Source organism: Nothobranchius furzeri, chromosome 1 (genome assembly GCF_043380555.1).
Source record: "Nothobranchius furzeri strain GRZ-AD chromosome 1, NfurGRZ-RIMD1, whole genome shotgun sequence".
In the NCBI taxonomy this organism is placed as follows: domain Eukaryota; kingdom Metazoa; phylum Chordata; class Actinopteri; order Cyprinodontiformes; family Nothobranchiidae; genus Nothobranchius; species Nothobranchius furzeri.
Genome location: NC_091741.1, coordinates 101,254,874 through 101,276,926, shown reverse-complemented (window position 1 = coordinate 101,276,926; position 22,053 = coordinate 101,254,874). Strand labels below are relative to the sequence as shown.

The following is a 22,053-nucleotide window of genomic DNA, read 5'->3' as shown; positions in this document are numbered from 1 at the left end:
ATAAATCTACTAAAATTTGCTCTGACCAAATATTAAACAGTAAGTGGTAAAAAAAATAAAAGGAAGCACAAAATACAAAAGAATAACGTGTATGCACAAACAAACCATAATAAACCATAATAAATATGAATCTTATGTTCTATAAAACTGAGAATTTTGAATATAAACGAGTTGCATTGGGAAAAAACATTCACAAACAGCTTTTTATAAACTGCAGTTAAAACACAAATCATGATCATATAGTTAAAACACATTTCTGACTCACCAGAAAAGATCTGGCCATTCTAAAATAAATGAACCAATAAAAAAACTAAGAGCTTATACCAAGAATAGTAAAGATTTTTGTTTGTTTCTGTTTCCATTTTGTTTCCTGCAAAAGGAATAAAGGGTCTTATTACAGAGTGTGATGAGTCGTTGCAGCATGAACACGAGGACATGCAGCTCTCCACCAGGTGCTGCAGACACAGGCTTGCATGTTGCAGCATGAATATTAGAGAAGCGGCCAAAAACCCAGATAGAAACATGACAGCATTGGATGGAGGCTTCCAGCTCCCAGCAGTTATCGCTCTGCTCCTTCATCCAAAGTGAACAAGTCACTGCGGCACTCGCAGCAGCTGTGAGTGCTGCTGCTTCCTGTCCTCGCTTCACTTCACTCCTTCCAAAAGAGCTGCAAGAGACAGCTTCTTTGTATCTTCAGAATATGCTTTAAACAGTAAACGTGAACACAATCACACCTTCAGCAACCTCAAACATTCGGTTTTGCTGGTTTTCTGGTTGTGATAATTATGAAAAAAGACTAATTTCACGGTCAGCGATTGAAATGAGGAGGTGAAAACCTTTATCTAATCCATTAAAGGCCACAAAAGAAGTCTAGCTAGCCATTATTTACACCCTTGGAATAACTGTGTGAGCCCACCATCCTTTTAGGGAACAGTTTCAATAACCCATCTTTCCCTCTGATGAGACAGCATCGCCCATTATGATCGAGTTGCTCCTGAAGTCAGAAGCCAATAAAGGGTAAACTAATATTAAGCGCTACAGGTGTGTTTTGCTCGCCTGCTCAATCATGAACGACTGCTCGCACATTCTGATTGACTCTCAAGTGCTCCCACTGGGTAATCAAACATCCTCAACATCCGTAAACACTTTGAATATCAGAGCAGCAGTTTGGTTGGCAGGGATGAGGACTCTATCAGATGTTATGCTATAGGTGGGACAAATGTTTGTTTGATTGTCTGACGGAAAGACAATTGATTTGACTCTTGTCTTAAATTAGAGCCTCGGGTATGCATCCACTGAGCAGCAATCAGCCACCAACATGACGGTCTTGGTTTTACACCTTCATTATAATCAGAGGGAAGTCACGGACAAACGGCCACTAAAATAATTTGTATTCCTTCTTATCTGTCTGCTCATGAGTGCTAGAGATCGACAGGTGGGACTTTCTAATGCTGAGGTCATGGTCTGCCAGTCTTCTGAGCAGATTTTTATGGTCATACTCAGGCCTAGTCCACACGTAGCCGGGGTTTTTTCAAACGAATATCCGCCCCTCCAAAAACTTGCATCCACACCACCTCGTTTAAAAAGAAACTCTGTCCACACGTACCCAGATAAATACGTTGTTAAGGACATGCCAGACCTGTAGGCGGCAGTCCTTCCCCCGTTCTTAACCTCGTCCTTCGTCTGTGGTCTTCCGCAAGGAGCAGTAATTCCGCTTGCAAAAACAAACAAGCAGAAAGCGCTTGGACAATTGATGGATCGGGTAGTGACAGAGCGCAGCTCTGAGGGCATCCATGCTGTCGGCTAGTGTAAACACAGGTCGCACACGTGATGTCAGCATTTTTTTGTTGCGGAAAGTGACGTTGCGGACCTTAAAACTCCGGTTTTGTCTGTCCACACGCAGACACCCAAAACGGAGAAAAGGCAGATCTTCACTTTGGCCTGAGTTTTTAAAAAGATCCGTTTTCGTGTGAAAAAACTCCGTTTTCATGTGGATGACAGGCCAAAACGTAGAAAAATATCTACGTTTTGGCAGATCCCCGGCTACGTGTGGACAGGGCCTCAGACGTTTTATGCCTTATTTGCTAAAATGTCACTAACAGCAGTTCTAACAACAGTGTAATTCGTTTTGAACACTGGGTTTAAAGGTGCCATAGAACTGTTTTTTACGTATCTATTATTATACAACTGGAACCTGTTCTTTGAGCCTCTTTGTAGTAAATTAAACTTTGCTGGGCCAAATGAGGGATGAAAGACCACAAGCTGCAAATCCATCTACCATTTCTTCATTGTCTGGATATTCCCAGTACATCCTGGAAGGTGGGTGGTCCTCCAACATGCTTCTTTGTTCGCCTCTCGTCCAACAAGGCTAGGCAGCTCAAGCAGTAGCTCAGGCTAGTGTTGTTCTGCGGTTAGCATTTCCTTTACCAGCGTTTATGTATTGTTGATGTTAATGCGGGTTGGGAAATGCTAATTTAAGGGGTTGTGATCTGTTGTGAGTTTTCTCAGTGGCCATTACAACATTAATAACTGACATAAGAAGCAGGCCGGAGAGGGCACAGACCTTTTGGTATGCAGCATTAGACACCCCAAGCTGCCTATATTTACCAACAACAAGGCAAATGTGGTCTGCTTCAACCAGCTGTTGAATCTTCATTTTGTACACTGTATGTAGGAACATACAGTAAGTATACATTTGAATAAAACTTTAAAAAGCAGCACTGGGCTGGCCACAGATTTGCCTGACTACAAAACAGCTCTAATGATGAGGTACATCGGACAATGCCAATTTATTCAAAAAGGTAGATATCGGCCAGATATATTAGTTGACTGATCTATCGATCTATCCCTGATAAGTACTAATGAGTGCCTATGTGAATACATTTAAAGGACAATATTATGGTGCACGTGTGTTTTTTCTATTAAACACAATTACTGCATGAATAAAAGATCTGAGCCCGGAGGGATTTGCCTCATCCACTTTGTCTATACCCTCCCTTTCTGTCCTTAGAGAGGCACCTCTTCCTAGTTACACACACACACACACACACACACACACACACACACACACACTAGCCAACATAATGGTGCAGACATACAAGCACAGACAGACACAACTGAGCCTCTTGATAAGTCACTCAACAGATGGACAGCAGTATTGTGGGCAAGTGCTGCAGGGTCAGTGGTGCAGTCTCCTAAAATGAATGGGAGCCAATGAGAGTTCCAGCCCTTGTCAGGGCCCGGTTTCCTTTGCGCTCTCTCTTAATTTGGGCCAGCACTGACACAAGACCTATCCTAAGGGACCAGATCTGGCACCATATTTATCTCAGCTGAGCTCTCCCCCAGCTTTTAAGGTTGAACTCTGAAAATGCCCCAACCTCCAGTTATGTCCCTACAGTCCCCTCGCTGAGCCCTTCACTTCAGTTTTATCACTCTCAACTCCCCCCCCCCACCCCCCCACCCCCCCACCCCCCAGCCCCATCTCTTTGTGCCGAAGCCTTTTGATGTTCACCATCTTATTGCAGCAGAAATGTTTCTTTGTGCTACAGCAACTCCTAAAGCAATGCCATTTCTAAGGATCTTAGATTGGATTGTGGCTTGCACAAGTGAGGTTGGAAGGGATGTTCCAGACAAAAAATACTGTTGTTTGCCTTTGGGGGGTCCTGCTCTAGTCACTGTCTCTGCACCTGACCTGCCAGCATCCAGCATCTCTGCCCTTTTAACAGCCACGCTGAACTCTTTGCCTTAGAGCAACCCTGCCCTAACAACACCCTCCCACTTACCCACCTTCCCCATACTCAGCCTTCATGAGCATGCAGGCTGAGGCTGGTTCTACAGCTCCACAGAGCTAGTTTTTGTAGCAACACAAAAGCAGTACCCTATAACTCAAGCCACAGCTGTTCTAACACTACATACAATTAATGGAAGCAGGTCTATTGATTTTCAGTAGAGCACTTTAAGCTGAGCTGTGCAGATGTCTAATTTTCTCACTTGTAATCACTACTGGCCCTTTTTCCAATTAGAAGCCTACAGCCCCGGCAACACTAACATGGATGTTTGGCAAACAAACAATGTTTCTGCTGTTGTTTGTTCTTCTTATCCACATACAAAATGTGCTTCTAGTCAGAAAAAATGGGAACACTACAAACTTATTCAAAATGTTTTAACCCTCTCAGGCTCAAAATAAGTTTTGATAAAAGGATGAACAACTAAGTCCCTCAGCGGTACTTCTGAGTTAAAAAATGCTCATGAACTACGTGTGTGGAGTAACCAGGTAGGTGGGTTTTAACGTTGCAAATCTGCAACGCCGGCCTCCAGAGGGTTAACCCATACCGAACCACCCACGTACATCAAATGAAGAAACTTAAGATGAGGTAAAAGCCTCTTTTATGCATACACAGTGCTGGTTTCTGAGCTAAAAACCACCATGATGGTTTTGCGTTTACCTGGTTTTCACATCTAAAGCAACAGTTACACTGGTAAGTGATTGTCACTTGAGTGACCTGTTAAGAGCAAGGTTGCCTGTTATTTGGGAGCTTTGTCAAACTGAGCTCTTTGTGGTTCTCCTTTTGAACAGTAGGTGTCACTACGATGAAAACTCTAAATGCATACTAAATGCCTAAAGGTGTTCTAGCTTGGTTTTGAACACAAACAGTCACGGAACGCTCACCTTCCACTCGAGTATTTTCCCTGAGATGCTTCTGCCAGAACCGGAAGCCCGCGATGCTGGTGGAAACGAGATAGTGCTAACACCAGTCACCCTTTTCTATTTTATTTTTATTTAACCTTTGTTTATCCAGATGAGTAGATTGAGAACTCGTTCTCATTTACGACAATCTGGCCAAGAGGCAGCAGCAACAGACACATAGTTAGCTTTACACCAAAGAAAAACAGGTAAGATAAAAACATACAAGATAAAAATAAGATAAAAGAGTTAGACAGAAAGACAAAGGACTGTTCTCATATAGTGTTCCTGAAATAATCACATTGGAAGGGAAAGTCATAGAGATGGTCCATGAGTATAAGTACCTAGGTGTTTGGGTAGATAACTCCCTTACCTTTAAATCTCATATGGATAAACTGGTGAAAGAATTAAAACTAAAGCTGGGTTACTACTTCCGTAATAAGTCGTGTTTTTCTTTTGAAGGACAAAAGCTACTTGCCACTACTACCTTTTAATCTGTGCTAGATTATGGCGATCTTATATATATATATATATATATATATATATATATATATATATATATATGAATGCTTCTTTAACTGTGCTACAAAAACTGGACTCTGTTTACCATGCGTCTCTGAGATTCATCACAAACTGTAGAGCCATCACTGTGAATTGAATTCACGAGTGAAATGGCCGTCATTGGCAATAAGAAGACAGAATCATTGGTATGTTGTCATTTACAAGGCAGTGTTTGGATTGTTACCTCCTTATATTTGCACTTTAATCACACCAAAAAAAGTTGATTCCCATTCTTTAAGGTCTAACGATCAGTTGCTACTTTCTGTTCCTTTTGCTCACGCACAGTTAGGAAAGAAAGCCTTCGCCTGCTCTGCTCCTTCTGCTTGGAACCGGCTGCAGAAAACATGGAAAACGACTGAGCAGGTTTCACTAAATGCCTTCAAAACCAAACAGAAATCTTCAGAGGCTGCATTAGTAACTTGTAACTGCTTTTAATGATTGAGTGTTTTATCGTTGTCATTATGCTGTAACTGTTTGGAATTTTGCTGCCTCTAGGCCAGGACACCCTTGTAAAAGAGGTTCTTAACCTCAGCGGGTCTCTATCCTGTTAAATAAAGTTTAAATAAAATATATATATATATGTGTGTGTTAGGTCCAAACATCTTTTGTTGTCCGTCACTTCAAATGGTGTATTTTTTTTGGGGGGGGGGGACTCTGGTAGTGTGTCCTAAAGTTAAAGTGGTAGCAGCCAGCTGTTTCTCCTTCTCTGATATTACTGAGTGGAGAACCTCTCACACAGTGGTGTTCTGTTGATAACTATGCAGGCGCATCATGGACGGAGGACCCAGGGAAGCGTGGAAGTGCAACAGTTCAGCAAAACCGACAACTGATCGAGCCAATAGTTGCCTTCGGTTCAAAACGTGTTCTTGATGGAGGTTTTTAGACAAATGCAAGAGAACCAAATGTATTTATTATTATTATTTTTAATCTCCACATTATATTAAAGGCACAAAACATGTATTAATTCCATTGCAGATTTAATGTAGCAGGAATGACAGAAGAGCTATGTGCAGAAAAGATTTACAAAGTAATGTAATTACAGCTCATTTGTTATGCTTTTATGTCGTTGACAAAGTTTCTGTAAGATCTCCAGTGATTATTTGTGTCTTCTTGATATTTGCTTACATACTGTAGATCAGGAGTGGGGAACCCTGGTCCTCGAGGGCCGATATCCTGCACGTCTTTGCTCCAACACTTCTGATTCAGTGGGTGATTCACCTGTTCTGCAGCTCATCAAGCTCTGCAGAAGTTTGTTAATCACCTGCTAATTGAAATCAGGTGTGATGATGCAGGGTTGAAACTAAAATATGCTGGATAGCAGCCCTCAATGGACCAGGGTTCCCCACCCCTGCTGCAGATGCTCAAAGGTCAGGGTCACTTTTTCTTTCCTTCAGCCATTTTTGCCGCATCTGCTCAAAATCTATGAATGATCCTCACAGGTTAGCTTTCTGATAAAAGTAAAGGTTTTTGGTCTGAATTACTGAGTAATACAATTTTTAAATGGGTGCTCTATTAAAAAAACTTTGGATTAGACTTAATCTTTAACATTTTAAAAAGTATTTAAAGTAGCTTTCCGGAGTTTTCCCCTTTCAGAAATGATGTCTAATCCTTCAGAAATTCGTCAAAGTTATTGTCTCATCATGTACTGCGATATAATATAAGAAAGACGTCTTTTTATTTTCTAAGCACACCCGCTGCCCTGCAGAGCTCCGTGCAATAGGAGCGTGAACGTCGACCAGAACAAAACAATAGCGTTAGACTACCGCTTACCTGCTTCAAATTAAAGGACGTACCTCGGATGATGCAGAGTTGATTAACTTGTCACGGACAAGTAAGTCTCTAAAATATAAATATATGAGAACACAACATGACATGAGAATAATACTCGTAAAACAACGTGTTTTAGCTCTTTTTGTCGGCTACAGAAGCACATTTATAACTAGAAACGTGAAATTGCCATCCTAAAAAAAAAAAACAATTCTAGAGATTATTTGTGTGATGTGCTTGTATGGTGCCATCGAATAAGATAAAACATGTTATAAAGATGTTATCTCCAGCCTGGTGGAGAGCCAACATTCTGCTGTTTCTGAAATGCAGTTGAGGGCTGCACAGAATCACGCTAAGGTCCGCACGTGGCCCCCGGGCCACACTTTGGACACGCCTGCCGTAACCCCTTCTCAAGTATAATAATTTTGCTTGTGTTAAAACTTTCTCTTCTTTCAGCTCAGATTTGAAGCTGAACATGAAGAAAATCGTTGGTCACATTTCGGGAACCGATTTAATTTGAAAGCATGAACTGCAGTAGTCCCAAAGGGAAAAAAAAAACATTTGGACTCACACCATGGTAATCCCTCTTAGTCATGTCTTACGACCCATGAAAAGAAGTGAGTGCTAGTTGATTTCTCAGCAGAGATACAGTCCTCCGCTGGTAATTCCTTCCTTTCAAGGTATTTGCTGTGTTTGCAACAGCAAAATAGGGCCGAAGGAGGCTGCAGCGCTGAAAGGACAGAGGCCGCTGAACTGACTTCATGTAGCAGCTATTCACTCACAGACTAAAAGCAACCTGCTCATGTGCCTGTTCGTTCAGAGCAAATGTTTCTATTTAAATTTTAGGACGTTAGATTTTAGACCACAGTTCTAGTAAAATAATAGCCGATCACAGCTCATATAAATGTAAATAAAAAAATCATATATATATATATATATATATATATATATATATGTCATTAATAACAGCGAGGAAGAGAAATGCAGTATCCAGCTTATTTTTCAAGTTTTTTTACGGGGAAATGATGATGTTCGCAACATCCGGTGAGATAGTGGAACTAGCACATACCTGTTGGTTTACATAGTGAGGTTTTGTTGCTAGTAGCAATTGATTTTTAAAATTGATTTACCCCAGAAAAATGTACTTGCCTGGCTTGGGAAGGTGCCGCGCTGTTCGTGGTTGAACTAAAAACCAGAGAAAATAAAATGTGTGGCTACAAGAGCGATGTTTAGAACATGCGCCTCGGAGTAAGGGAAAGTGTGGCTGCCAGTGTCAGTGCAGCTTTCACCGCCTCCCCGGAGATGAGGAATCCAGAGGGATGTGGCTGAAAAATCTTAACTTTAAAACCACCACAAACTTTATTTGTGCTTTTGCTTCATTTTGTTGTGAAAAACCCAGAGAGGTATGCCCTCATCCTACATTGTTGGATAAGACATTAAGACAAACCTCTGGAGAAGAGAAGCTGAGTAGTAAAGATATGTGACAGCAGTCTCACAGAAACAGGTATGATTTCATGTGTACACTTTTCTGAATAGTTTTAATGTAACATGTGTTTCAGACTGTTCTTGTTAACTTAAAAGCGTCATCGTGCAGTTTGATGCAGAAGCTAAAGCTAAAGCTGAAACCCGTACCCGTACAACCGTACTTATGCACAAATCTGTGTGCATATTGTGTGTTGGAACAAATATACACATTGTGTGGCATTCTTCATCTTGTACTTGTTCTACATGGACATGTTCCTAAATATAGGAAAACCTTAGATCGTACGAACAGCAACTAGTGGCAGAACGGGGGAACTGCAGTACTGAAGGTCTCAGTCATGTTCCTCACCCACAAATTATTTTACCCAGCAAATAATTATTTTGGTGGAAAAACTGCTAAAGCTAAAACCAATGAAAGTTGCCTCTGACCTACAGGTATTGTATCATGGCTTCTCTTGTGTTATTGGGTGGATTTAGCACTCTGGAGTGAACGCGTCCATCAGTGAGCATCCATACTTTATTTTACAACTACAACGACCCCCAGAACCTCCTCTTTTTCCCGATCATACATGCGTTGCCAAGGTAACCAGACTGAATAACAGCTCAGAAGATGCTGCACTCTCAGACAACATTTCCAAATAAAACCAACTCCAAACGACTCCTTAAATGTAAAATGTAAATGACAACCCGTTTGTCAGACTCAATGATATATTTGTGCCTGACAGGGATCTCTGCCCCGATCACATTATAACCTCAGCTACTTATTTTTTTTGGTTATTTTGTACTTTGGCAGCCAGTGTCTCGATCTTGCTGTGAATAAAGTTTTTTTTATTTTTTCATTGAAAATACAGAGGGGATAATACCTCATGAGCTGAAGACATGGCAGGACCAACTATGGTTAATTGAGGATGTTTCAAGGACACGAGCACCTGGGTACGCACAGGTGGGATTTATCATCAGATGATTGCGCAGGAACATGCATACAAGAGACGAGAGCATGTTTCATTTTGACCATTCGTACGAACATTCTAAATGTCGTTCATAGGAAGGAATTTAGGAACATTTCTACAAACATTTGATGAATGAGGGCCCTGGACTATAGAACCGTATTTCAGCTAATTTATTGCAGTCTCACCTATGAAGACCTGTGACCTAACACTAACTTTACACAAGTACAGTTGTGGTATGTCTCCCACCACCAACAGTAGCAGCACTGGTGATCATGATTAAATTATAAAGTATAATTGGTTAAAATTAGCCTTCATTAGGATGTATCACCATCATTTTAACAAACTGCTGTGAGAAAACAATGAAGGCCAATTTACTGTTCCTCCTGACTCTGAAGAAAACTAAAAATGTGTCAGTTATCTCCAACAACAAAGAACACCTGCAGGAAATTAGAGTGTTTTTGAGGGCTACATAATCTTCAATCAATCAATCAATCAATCAATCAATCAATCAATCAATCAATCAATCAAACTTTATTTGTATAGCACTTCATATACAAAAACTACAGCTCAAAGTGCATTACAGGTTAAAATCACCCCATATAACCCATAATCCCATCCCTTCCCCCAAAATATAAAAATAATTATGACAGTTGCACTCCCCCCCAACCACAACCCATTCCCTAAGGAACCCCCCCCCCCCCACACACACACACACACACACACACACGAAACACAAATACTCACATGCACAAACAAAACTTAAAAAAATAAATAAAAAAGAATATTTTCATAAGTAAATAAAATATCATAAGTAAACACTAGGCCGAGTTCAGATGGGTTAGGTAACGAATGACACACCAACAAGTGAGCCATCTGCCTCGATAGTAGTCAATCGAGGACAGCAGCAAAGGCACCAACCCAGGGCTCCCACGGAGGCAGGTTTTTTATGTGTGAGATAAAAGTCAGCTCAGAGTCAAAAGTCACACCCAGGTTCTTCACTTGTTCAGAAGGATTAAAAGACACTGATTGTATCTTTGGTAAAAGTTTCTCTCTCTGGGCCTCAGGACTGATGACTAAAACTTCAGTTTTGTCCTGGTTGAGCTGGAGAAAGTTGTCGGCCATCCAGGATTTGATGTCTAAAATGCAGTTAAAAAGTTTAAGTTCATGTTTATGTTCATGAAAAAGTGCGTCTATTGGCTGTGTGTCATCAGGAGACACAGATATGTACAACTGTGTGTCATCAGCGTAGCTGTGGAAATTCACCCCATCTCCTGATGACCCTGCCAAGAGGGAGCATATAAAGGTTAAAAAGCACTGGGCCTGAAATTGAACCCTGGGGCACACCAAATGTAATCCCATGGACCCTCGAGGAACAGGTATCTAAACTCACCATAAAAGTCCTGTCTGTGAGGTAGGATGTGAAGAAGAAGAAGAAAATATCTTTCTATAGTGCCTCTCAAGATAAAAATCATGAGGCCCTTCACAATATATATATATATATATATATATATAAAGATTTAGAAAGTGGTTAAAACATATTTAAAATGACCAAAAAATAGACAATTGACAATTGTGATTAAAAAATGTAAAGAAAGAGAGTGAATAGTGGATCCTGAGGAAGGTGGAATAGGTGGGGAGAGCAGAATAAAGAGAGAGTGGTGAAGAAGGTCATACAAAAGCCAGCTTGAACAAGTGAGTTTTCAACTGCTTTTTAAAGGAGACCACTGATCTCAGGCACAGGGGGAGAGAGTTCCAGAGTCTGGGGGCCACAGCAGCAAATGATCTGTCACCTTTGGTCTTTAGCCTGGTGTGCTGCACAACAAGTAGGCTTTGATCACTGGACCTCAGGGACCTGCTGGGGGTGTGGGGACTGTGAAGATCACCAATGTATGATGGTGCTTGTCCATGTAAGGCCCTATAGACCAGAACCAGGATCTTGAAATGAACCCTGAAGTTGACTGGCAACCAGTGAAGCTGGAGGAGAAGCGGGGTGATGTGGGTGTGTTTGGAGGACTTGGTCAGAAGCCGAGCACAGTCATTCTGAACAACCACCTGTAGACGGTTCAGGGAGGTTCTGCTCAGACACGTGAAAAGAGAGTTGCAGGAGTCTTAGCGTGAAGAGATGGTGTGGATAACTGTCTCAAGTTCAGAGCGGGACAGAATGGGACTCAGCTTAGCAATGTTCCTGAGATGGAAGAAGGAAGAGCGAACAAGAGAACTGACATGAGAATCCAGGGTGAGAGCTGGGTCAAAGGTCACACCAAGATTCCTGACAGAAGGTTTGGTGTGAGAAGCAAGCTGACCAAGGGAGTTTCTGACTTTGGGAACCTGCTTGTCTGGGAGCACAGGTGAGGATCTCAGTCTTTTCTTCATTCAGCTGTAGAAAGCTCCCAGCCATCCAGGTTTTAATAGAGTCTAAGCAGGTGTGTAACAGCTGCAGCTTAGACATCTCATGGGGCTTAAAGGAGATGTACAGTTGGATGTCATCTGCATAAAGATGGTAGGGTATTCCTTTGAAGGAGCTCAGGATGTGCTGAAGAGGAAACAGAGGAGGAAGAGCAGAGGCCCCAGCACAGAACCTTGTGGGACACCATGGGTAAGAGAGGTGGTGGAGGACCTAAACTTGGAGATGGCCACAGAAACGGAGCGCTCAGAGAGATAAGAGGAGAACCACTCCAGAGCAGATCCTGATAGGCCTACCCAGTCTCTCAGCCTCTCCAGTAGCAGGTGATGGTCAACAGTGTCAAAGGCTGCAGTCAGGTCCAGCAGGACCAGAACAGAACAGTCCCCTGCATCACTGTGAGTGAGAAGGTCATTAGAGACCCTAAGAAGAGCTGCTTCAGTAGAATGAGCTCTACGAAAACCTGACTGGAAGCTATCATAGATGTTATGTTCATCAAAAGCAGCTGTGAGTTTAGACACGACCTTTTCCAAGATCTTGGAGATGAACGAAAGTTTAGAGATGGGTCTGAAGCTGCTATGGAGAGAGGCGTCAAGACTCGTTTTTTTAAGAAATGGGTGGATTACAGCGTTCTTAAAGTAAGCAGGGACCTGACCAGAAACCAGAGAAGCATTAATTATAGAGAGCACGCTGGGACCGATGGACTGAAAAGCACTTTTAAACAAAGATGAAGGTAAGATGTCCAGGGGGCATGCAGAGGTCTTCATAGAGTTAACTAGTTTGGTTAACTCAGGCAAAGAAACAGGAGCAACGCTATCTAGGATGATGGGCCTGGTTGGATTCGGGAGAGGCGGCGATAAGGCTGAAGGAGAGATGCTAGATCTAACCTTATTGACTTTGTCCACAAAGAAAGACAGAAAGTTCTCACAGTCTGTAACAGAGTGGATGGAGGCTGTAGGAGAGGCAGGAGAGACGATGCTGCTGATGGTGTTAAACAGCACCTTGGGGTTCCCTTTGCTCTTCCCTTTGGTCACCAGGTTGGAAAAATAGGAAACATCAGCGTCTCTGACTGCAGAGTTAAAGGATGTCAGAAGATCTTTTAAGTGCAGCAGATGGACGTGGAGATGGGTTTTCTTCCACAAACGCTCAATTTTTCTGCATTGGTGCTTTAGGCTGCAAAAGCTGTCATTAAACCAGGGAGTAGGGTTCACTGCACCGTGAACCATCTGTGGACAGCACCAGAGAGGCCGATCTGTTTGAAACGACTTAAAAGAATAGTGTGGTCTACTGTATCGAAGGCAGCGCTAAGATCCAATAGAACCAACACCGTTACCCTTCGGGCATCATAACTTACTCTAAAATCATTTAAAATCCTCCGAAGGGTCGTCTCTGTGCTGTGGTTCACCCTAAAACCAGACAGAAATTTCTTTTGGACATTATGAGTATTGACAAAATCGTTAAGTTGAATTAAAACAAGTTTTTCTAGAATTTAGCTTAAAAATGGTAAGTTAGACTCCGGTCTGAAGTTGTTTAAATCATTAAAATCCAAATTGCTCTTCTTCAACAGGGGTCTCACCACCGCCCCTTTAAAGGCGGCAGGAAAGACCCCCGTCTGAATCATCGAGGTTAAAATCTCATCTCTAAAAGAATCATAGAATTGTTTAGAAAACCTAGTGGGAATAGGGTCTAGGACACAAGTGGTGGGCCTCACTGAGGAGAAAATTTTATCAAGACTCTCAGCTTCGACGAGAACAAAATTGTCCTGTGTTTCCTCAGGTAGACTCACTCTCAAACTTATCACAAACCATGTTGCTTTTGGAGGATAAACTATTACATCTGATGGTGTCTACCTTCCCTCTGAAGTGGGCTGCATACTCCTCACAGAGAGCATCTGAGGGGGTTTTCTGAAGAAAGTTAGAGTTGCGATTAAAAATATTATCAATTGCATCAAAGAGAATTTTATGATACTTTTTGTGTTCTGAAATGATTTAGGAAAAATGATCGTTTCTGGAATTTCTAACAGCTATATTAGAGGATTTTAGTAGCTCCGTGTATATCTGCTTATTTTTTGTGTTTTTATTTTTCCTCTATCTCCTCTCTGCCACCCTGCAATTTCTCTTCAGCTGTTTTAGGTTTTCATTTCTCCATGGCGTTGTACGTTTTGACTTTAGTTTTTTGATTTTGAGCAGAGAAAGCAAGTCAAGAGCAGCTTTAAGTCTGCTGTTAAAATCATCGACAATAAAATCACAGGAGGCAGATCAGTTATTAGGAGGGATCTTTCTAAAAACTTCCATAAAACCAGCAGCCACTTCAGGGGTTAGATGGCGTTTCATTACAGTTCTGACAGAGGTCTCCCGCTGAATAAAACAGGTGATGTTAAAAACACACAATAATGGTCAGACACAGCCAGGTCTGCAACAGAGGACACACTGGTGGACAGGCCACACGTGACGACCAAGTCCAGGTTGTGCCCTCTGTTGTGGGTCGGCTGTGTGACATGTTGAGTAAAATCCATAAAATTCAAGATATTTAAAAAAATCTTAGGCTAGAGGATCTAAAAGGTTATCTACGTGTAGATTAAAATCACTCCCTAAAATAATCCTCTCAAAGGATTAAAAACTACATCATCTTAATAATTTACTTTCATTTCTAAACTTAAAACTTTACATTTATATGTTTGCTGTAGAAAAATGAGGCAAAATAACTGTGCTGAAGAAAAAGACTATTTTCGATGTTCTGAACCAAACTGAATCAGCAGACAGACGGATCAGGTCAGAGAGACGAACCAGAGGTTTTCCAACAGGGAAAAGTAGGATTCAGATCCTGTTTTATCAGACATCCATGTTTCTGACTGATTCAGAACTAAACACGGAGCCGACGGTGGAACAGAAGGCTTCACCTACAGGAAGTTCTGGTTGTAACCGTGGAGCTCTGAAGCACCACGCTCTGTACAGTCGGGTTTCTGTCAGGCACTCTCTCACAAATGTCTTCCTCCTGTGATGTACTGATCTTCCACTTCTCCACCACTTCACCATCTCTCTCGCTCCTCGTCTTTATCCTCACCCCTCCATTTGACCTCTTCTATTGTTGCCTGTTTTTTTGACTTAGCCATCTGGTCATCCCCCAAAGCACACGTCCTCTTCAAGCATGGCAGTATTTCTCTCCACCTGAGTGCCTCTCGCTTTCCCTCTCTCAGATTGTTTCCCCCATAATATCGCTGCGCTCCGTCAGTGGAGCGCAGATTGATGCTTGACTTTGTGAGAAACAAAGAGTGCATGTCTGCAGCGTGGAACAGAGCAGAGCTTCTTTAGAGCTGTCCTCATCTCTGCTTCATCTCTTAATAATTAAATAGAAATGAAAGAAACGTTATGCTCCACCTGGAAATAAAGGGAGCAGAAGCAGCCTACGACTCCAAAGAAATCATGCATCAGTTAATATGATTCCATGAGTTTCATCTGGAATTTCAATAAGGCTAATTTACTTAAGTTACACGACCATGTGCATGCAGACAAAGTCATTGCAGAGGCTTGTATGTGACCGAGTGGTAAAAAAAAACAAACACCACACATCTCCTTCATCTGCTCCTTCTTTTTTTCTGTCCTTTTTAATTCTATTTGTTGAGTTATTATTTTTTCCATCTTTCTCTGCAGCTAACTGCGCCTCTCTCCTCCCCCCAGCTGCCCCCACCCCCCCCCCCACCCCCTCCCCCACCCTGCTGCAGGGAACCATGCATCCTATCTCCAGTTCACTGGTCAAACACAGACAGTGTGCCGCCCTCATTCCCCTCCATAATCAGGACACTCGGTAGCGTACGGGGAAGCTACATTTCCAATGCATCACTTGAGATGCCTGGCACGGCATGCTAGTTCAGAGGGATGTAAGCTGTCCTTCAGGCACCCGGGCTAATTCACAAACACAGATGAGAAATAAAAAAACGAAGAAGAACAATAAACTTTTTATGGACTCTTCCTGTTCGGACTTGTGTTTTTGTCGGCTCATGAACCTGGGTCTTAAACAGCCTTTGGGAAGAGGCTGGGGAAATGTTCAGCGTGATCAGGATTGTATCTTTTTAGTTGTTTTCCTCATCTCGGTCACAAAATCCACATGCTCACTCTCCAACTTCAGTTCAATGTTTCCCCAGCTTTTTCTGCCTCCGGTCCTCGCTGCTGCTCCTGCTGGTACCAGCCCTCGTAGCCTCCCACCCAACCCGCCCACATCGGGACCACGTTGCTGCTCTGAGCTGAAGAAGGGACGCTGTCACAAGGAGATATCTTGTAAGTGCCCAGGGGGATTGCATCAGCTCTTGTCAAACGGAGACGCGAAGTGCTTCTAACTGTTAGCTTAAATGGCAGACCCAGATTCAAGAACTACTCAGCTGCAGTGGTGCTGCAAGACGATAAAAAGACAGTGTCAAGAGGGCTGCTGAATCAACTTCTAGTATCTAATAATACTTTCAGATACTGGGGAAGGAGGTTATGTATATGTACTACATATGTATCCAGGGGTGGAGCTGAAACCTCCAGAATCTTGATCCACCTTCATAATATAAATATGATACAGTAAACTTTAGACTTTGCCTCACTGGTTGGTGGTTATCTGTAAAAAAAATATGGCTCAAGATTGTGACGTGGAGCTTTTTGGGAAAATTATGAGCAATTAGTAGCGTATCTGTTGTGGATCGCCTCGTCTTCTACTTACAGATGCCATCATTGTGGAGAAGATTAGTTCTGACCAAACTGATAAGCTAACATCTAGTCTGAGTTAGGCTGAGACCAAAGCAGAGGTTACTGTTGATCTCAAAAGATTACAGCGGTTCAGGGACGAAATTTTGATTTCAGAAGTGGGGGGGACACAGCAGGCTTGTGTGGATTTTGGGTGGGGGTGTTATGTAAAGACCCCTTGACACGTCACGTGCCCATCTCAATAATTTTTCCATCCTCAATATATATATATATATATATATATATATATATATATATATATATATCTCAAAGTTAAAAAATGTACAACTCTATTATTATTTTTATCTATTATCATTATTGAAGTGCAGTTTTGGCTGTTGACAATGGATAGGCCATTGTATTTATTGTTTTGGGTCTTTTTTTTATTGTTTTTGGTGCAACATTTTCTAACAGGGAGTGAGATTCCTTTTTTATAAAATTTTTGTTTGTTATTTTTATTCATTTAGAAGTTCTGGTTCTGGACATTTCAATGTTAAATGAAGGTTTATTTGTTGCATTTTAAAGGGTGTACTTGCATTATTATGATATATTAACATTATATTAGTGGTTATTTTGGTCTAGATAATGTTGACAATATCGTTTATCATCAACAATTTGTTGGACAAAATATCGTCCAGCAAAATTTGTTACTTTCCCAGGCCTAGTCAAAAGTATAAAAATTATTTATACATAAACGGTCCTCCTGAGATCTGGCCGTTTGTTCATTTGCTGTGTTAGAGGACATGCTGAACTAATGTTTTACACATGATCATCACCCTAACATTTGAGTGTATAAAAACATATTAAATATGTTTTTTCCCTTAAAAGTGTTTAAACAGTTGTTGCATTTCAACACACGAAAAATAAATGGAAAAAATAAGATAAATCTAATGAAAAGTGTACATCTTTGACATTAAGCTTAAAAAAATCCGTTGACGATGATGATACTGTTCATTTTTCAGAGCTTTTTAATGTGAACATATACATTGCAATAGATAAGTTTACAATAAAGTTAAATGATAAAAGTTTTGAAGTTACACTTCTACTATACTACTACTAGTAATAATAATTATGATGATAATAGTAATAATAAAAAAATAATTATTATAATAATACGAACAAATTGTGTCTGAGGAGTCAGTTATGTGGAGGAGATGAGTTTGTAAAAGTTAGTTTTGAGTATGTTTGTGAAGGAGGAGGTGAGTCTGAGCTTAATGCAGGGGTGTCACATGTTCCAACTTACGTTTTGACTTTGAAAGAAGTCTCTCATATCCACTTTACGTTTTCTTGACATGCTGCCTCCATGTGCCTAACTACCAAAGACTCACAAATGAACACTTATTCAAATGTTATGTAATGGAAGCTGAGCTGAGCTCTGATATTACACAGCGTCTAGTTGACGATGTGACTCAGTACCGGTGTTCCCTAGCGGCTCCAAACTAGCAAAACAACGTGAGCACGTTCTGACTGTTTCCAACTTGAGTGACAGCAGCAACAGCCAATAATACGTTAGCAAGTATCAGCAGAGCCAATAGATTAGCTTTTGGGCGGGTCTAATAGGAAACCGGTTTCCGTTTCGGTCCTAGTGCTCAACCAAATCCATTTAATGGAGCGTAATATTGTTTTTGGACGGAAAAAAGTGCAGGGGACCAAAACTGCCTTTTGAAAAAGTGGGGGGGACATGTCCCACCCGTCCCCCCCCAAAATTACGTCCCAGCAGCGGTTCCATCTAACTCTATTTTATAGAATAACATGATTCCAAATATTTTGTATGACAAGGAATTTAGTTTGAGCGCAGTTAGTTACAACGGCAGCTGGCTGTGGCGCTTCTGCTGCAGAAAGTGGGAAAGAAAGCAGCAGCATCATATTTCTGCCAGAATTATGTACACTTGATGAAAATGTGTGAGTCAGTAAACGAGAATTTGCATAAATCGCTGAATTCGTTGAGACTAGCGGAAATTTAAAGGGACTTTACGGAGTTTTGAATTTTTATGCTCGCGATTGCCCCCTCAGGCCAAAAGCATAATGGCAGCTTCAATAGTAGGCTCGTGCACGAGGCGCGCATGCTGTACGTGCACACTCCTTAACGAAAACAACAGCTGAGGCAGAGCACAGAGCTCGAGTGTCCTGTGTGTGTGTGTGTGTGTGTGTGTGTGTGTGTGTGTGTGTGTGTGTGTGTGTGTGTGTGTGTGTGTGTGTGTGTTTGTGTGGCCTGGAGGACAGAAGAACACAGCAAATTAATAAAATAATGTGCCTCTGTCTCTGCAGCTGCACTTTCTCGTCGGCCGGCCGAACGTGCAGTGTGTGTGTGTGGCCCGGAGGACAGAGGACAGGAGAACATGCAGCTATTAAATAATGTGGTTCTGTACCTTTTTCTTCAGCACAGCCGACAAAGGTTTAAGATGGGTCAGTCCTCCTGCATGCTCAGATCATTCCCTCACCTTGCTTGAAAAATTGTTCCAAAATGAAAGTTGAACCCGCATCTTTTTTATCCATGAATTCAATGCCTTTCGGCGAGTCTCAAATAAAAATTTGGGCATCTTATTATTGTAAAAAAATATACCATTAATGTAAAAAAGAAACTACAAATAAACTATGTTCACACCCGGAATCAAACCCAGGTCCTCAGCATGAGAGTCAGCCATCTTACTAGCTGAGCTAAAGCGCCAGTAATAATTGATGTATCTGTAACTTTTATATCCTTAATAACAGCTGAAACAACGTCAATACAAAGAACGGTTCGGAGCGAAAATGGCTATTTTGTTGCTAATTTGCAGGAAATATCTAGAAGAAAGTAGCTAAGGGTCCTCAGAAATGTAGCTAGGTTCATCACTAGGCGTGGGGAACAGCGACAAAGTCGCTGAGTTGGCACTACCTCACTCTCTGCTGCTAAAGCTACTGATAGCAAATGCTACGGGCAATGCCTGAGCGTGAACACGCATGAAGCAGCCTGCTCGACCCGAGCAGCTCTCTTTTTCTGTGATTTTACAGAAAAACAGGCAATCACAGTAAAAATGCCAGGGCTCATTCTACAGGACCAGGGCATTGCAGGAGAATGTATGAAGAATAAATTCATTATTTCTATACATGTTTTGGCTGTTAAAATTCCTTATAGTCCCTTTAATATGACAGAAATCTGCTTTGGTTTTAGTCCTGCTACAACTAGCTGTTAGCTTGTCAACCATTACAAGATAAAAAGCCTGTATTGTCACAGAACACGCGTACAGCAAGGTTAAAAGAAACACTTTTTGCAGGGGTAAAAAAGAGAATGTCTCCAAACAGATGCATAAAATATTACAATTTATTTTTTTTCAAACAGCATCCCTTTTGGATATGTGGGACTAGTCGTGACACAGATGAACTATAGCTCTAACATTCTGTGACCTTTCTCATATTTTATTTTGTTCACTTTAACCTTTTTCCGAGAATCTAGGCCATCATTTGCCAAAGCTAAATTATTTAGTTTTGCTTTTCGGTCCAGCTAATTTTCCACTGGAAGCTCCGCAGCCCCGACCAGTATTGCAGCTGGCCAATCACAGCATGTTTATTTAGATAAACTATGTATTTATGCTTTCCCTGCTTCTTGTTTAATGAAACGGCACACTACCCTCGCCTGTAGCGGTCCAATCACAGCGCTTTATCAGTCAGATGGGCAGGATGTTACAGTGAATGAGCAAAACTAAGATGGCGTTGGCTCAGCAGCATTCCAGTCACAGCGCTGTTGATGGGTGGGATGTTACTGAAAAAACAAAGATGGCGACAGCTTGTTTGAAATCACTTTGGCATCAACCTTGGACTGTTTAGACTTGGGCTAAACTTTGAGTGGACAGCAGATAGAGGTCCTTATGTTGATTTCTTTGATGGAGTATGGAAGACTGCCTCATTGACTGACAGTGGTGAATATGTCAGTTGTATGCTATCTACTAGCATGCGGAGACAGATTGTAAGACAACCATAGACCCCCCCCCCCCCCCCCCCACGACTGAGAGCCGTTACTGAACTGTAGCCAGACTATGTATCCACATGTGTAGGATAGCTTGTCGGACTTTTGTCTTCAAAGGGAATTCTTCTTTTAAATAATCATAACAACAACATGCATAAAGCTAATAAAGCTACAATGATATTAGATTAAAATGAACTCAGCACGATGAGGTCTGCTGCTCATAACCAACTCACTCACTCACTCACTCACACACTCACTCACTCACTCACTCACACACTCACTCACTCACTCACACACTCACTCACTCACCCACTCACGCACGCACTGTCACACACACACACACATACACACACACACACACACACACACACACACACACACACACACACACTCACTCGCTCACTCACACACACACACAGTCACTCACTCACTCTCTCTCACACACACACACACTCACTCACTCACTCACTCACTCACTCACTCACTCACTCACTCTCACAGACACACACACACACACACACACTCACTCACTCACTCACCCACTCACGCACGCACGCACTATCTCACACACACACACAAACACACACACACACACACACACACACACACACACACACACGCACACATGTACACACGCACACACACACACACACACACACACACACACACACACACACACACACACACACACACACACACACACACACACACACACACACACACAAGAAATTAACTTTAGATGAAAAGTTAGAGGGAAAACAAGTTGAAGTTCTGCTGTATTTCACTCAGCTGCACTCTGACAGTGATTTTTTGTTAGACTGTTTGGACCTTTGGGAATTCACATAACATCTATTCAAAGCAGCTGTTTTGCAGGTGATCACAACAAAAAAATCTTGCTTTTATGGAGCAGCCTCTTTGTTTGAGTAATCTCCAAATTTGTCATCTGCTCCATGTTCGAGCTGCCAGGCTGACAATTCCCAAGGCTCGCGCCTCATCTGCTGTTTGGGTTTAAAAAAAGTACAAGTAAGGCACTGGTGAGCTCGGTGAAGTGGCATCTGCGTTCGCACCTTATTTACATGTAGGTGAGTGTTTAATGGTCACAGGGATGAGGAAGCCTGGGGATGCTCTGACTTACGGTTGGTTGGCCTGGCTCTTGAAAGAGAACTGTTATTTTTTATCATAAGAAAAAGCTTTTAAGTCTATTTAGACAACTTTCATAGCTGAAAGCCACGTTTACAGCAACACTGGCTCTACCTGGAAACGTCTCTAAATCTGTTCACCTGTTTTCCAGATCACACAGTAAACATTCCAATAGAGGTCAGTTCATTAAGCCGATCAGTAAAAAGTTTCCTATGTAAGGAACCCAGCAAATTGCATCAAGTCACTGACTTTCTTTATTAAAGTTTTTTTTTTCCACCTAGTCAGAACTATTAACGTCCAAATGAGTTATCGTTCCATCATAAGGCCACACACTCATTTCAATAAACCTGCTGAGCTCTCCACTCTAAACAAACACCTTGTGGATTGTTCTCTGGGTCTCCTGT

General features: G+C 41.8%; 1 protein-coding gene across 4 annotated transcripts in view; it reads right to left on the bottom strand.

Moving 5' to 3' along the window:
* The window catches only part of LOC107394330 (glutamate receptor 3), a 176,476-nt gene that overhangs the window by 135,687 nt on the left and 18,736 nt on the right, over positions 1–22,053 (bottom strand). The gene's annotated exons all lie outside the window — the stretch shown is intronic.